General features: G+C 39.1%; 1 long non-coding RNA gene across 1 annotated transcript in view; it reads right to left on the bottom strand.

The window, feature by feature from the left end:
• LOC137620217 (uncharacterized) overlaps positions 1–1,573 on the bottom strand; it is a 26,616-nt gene extending 25,043 nt beyond the window's left edge. The window contains exon 1 of the long non-coding RNA XR_011040020.1: positions 1,520–1,573. This is a non-coding gene — a long non-coding RNA (uncharacterized lncRNA). The remainder of the gene's footprint in view (positions 1–1,519) is intronic.
• Positions 1,574–1,877: the final 304 nt, after the last annotated feature.

Raw genomic sequence — 1,877 nt, 5'->3', positions numbered from 1 at the left:
CAGAGGTTATGGCAAAACCTTTAGTTTCAGAACAATAGTTGCATGGCCACCTCCCAGCTAATATCTATAAATACCAAGCGAATATATTCTAAGGTTAAAATGTCTTTTATGAATAGCAGAGGCATGAGACAGGATAAAGAAATAGGGATTAACTATATATACATATGATCAGTGCACAAACCTCCTCTTTATTAAACTAGGACTAGGGAGGTCTAGACAATGGCTACTGAAGACTCGGCAGGCAGACCTATAGGCTCCCGCAAACCTTCCCACTCACGCATCCAACTATTCAAGTGAAACGCAAAACATATGCTATAGAAGGCAACAGTACAGAGGTTATGGCAAAACCTTCGGTTTCAGAACAATAGTTGCATGGCCACCTCCCAGCTTATATCTATAAATAGCAAGCGGATATATTCTAAGGTTAAAATGTCGCTTATGAATAGCAAAGGCATGGGACACGATAAAGCGATAGTGATTGACTATATATACATATGATCAGTGCACAAGTCTCCTCTCCATTAAACTAGGACTAGGGAGGACCAGGCACTGGCTGCTGAAGACTCAGCAGGTAGACCTGCAGGCTCCCGCAAACCTTCCCACTCACGCATACCAACTATTCAAGTGAAACGCAAAACATATGCTATAGAAGGCAACAGTACAGAGGTTATGGCAAAACCTTCGGTTTCAGAACAATAGTTGCATGGCCACCTCCCAGCTTATATCTATAAATAGCAAGCGGATATATTCTAAGGTTAAAATGTCGCTTATGAATAGCAAAGGCATGGGACACGATAAAGCAATAGTGATTGACTATATATACATATGATCAGTGCACAAGTCTCCTCTCCATTAAACTAGGACCAGGGAGGACCAGGCACTGGCTGCTGAAGACTCTCCCACAGATCCAAGTAAAAAAGAAATGGAAAGTGGTTTGTTACTCCTCAACCAAAGACTAATTATTACAAACAAGATACATTTTTTCCAGCTATAAGCCAAGTCTATTTGATTGACAGCTGATGTATCCTGTGAGAGGTCACTTAAGTGCTAATAGAGAGCCGAGGTAAATTCAAGCAACCTTTATTCAACAGATAACGGGCTTATATGCAAGCAGTTGGGAGCAACGTCAAAAAAATTCAAACAATATGAAACATGCGATGGCAAGCTTAAGCAGGTTTTCCTATTATCAGTACGGGAGAGAACGAGTAATATAAAAGGTAATAGCAACAATGTCACAAAAATTCAAACAATAAGAAACATGCGATGGCCAGCTTAGACCGGTTTTTCTATTATCAGTGTAGGAGAGAGCGAGCGATAAAAATGGTTATAGCATTACAGTGTATGAGCGTGTATGAAACACGTGTGATGAAATCCTTACTTTAATAACCGAGCCAATCAATCATTTGGTAATTTGTAACATATCAGGTATGAGAAATGATTATGATAATCCTTGCTTGGAATTATTACTTTTTTCTTGAATTACGTAGACATATATAACTGGCCCTTATATAGTACTTACTGTAGAGCTGATGTAGTCCAAATGAACGGTTGCATCCAAGGTCAGATCTGCAAAGAAAAAGGATATATAGCAGATGAAATAGGAGCACCGCGGAAGCCTTTCAGTTATCCTTTCTAAAACATTTTTCTAATTCAGTTAGAGGTCATAATAAAACTAGAGGGGCACTCAACAGAGCGCAGACCTCCGCAGAGGGATTTATTTCTCGACCTGGATCTTGACATTTGATCTTAACATGTATTAATTGGCGTGGATTCTTTCAAACTCAAATAAGAGCCAAGTTTATAGTCTCTGAAAATACAATGTCCAAACTAATGGCTAATTACGTGACTAATGGCTAGTTAAGTGAATTGGATATTTT

Source organism: Palaemon carinicauda, chromosome 26 (assembly GCF_036898095.1).
Source record: "Palaemon carinicauda isolate YSFRI2023 chromosome 26, ASM3689809v2, whole genome shotgun sequence".
NCBI lineage: Eukaryota > Metazoa > Arthropoda > Malacostraca > Decapoda > Palaemonidae > Palaemon > Palaemon carinicauda.
The sequence above is the reverse complement of the archived record's forward strand: the minus strand, read 5'-3'. Positions and strand labels throughout refer to the sequence as shown.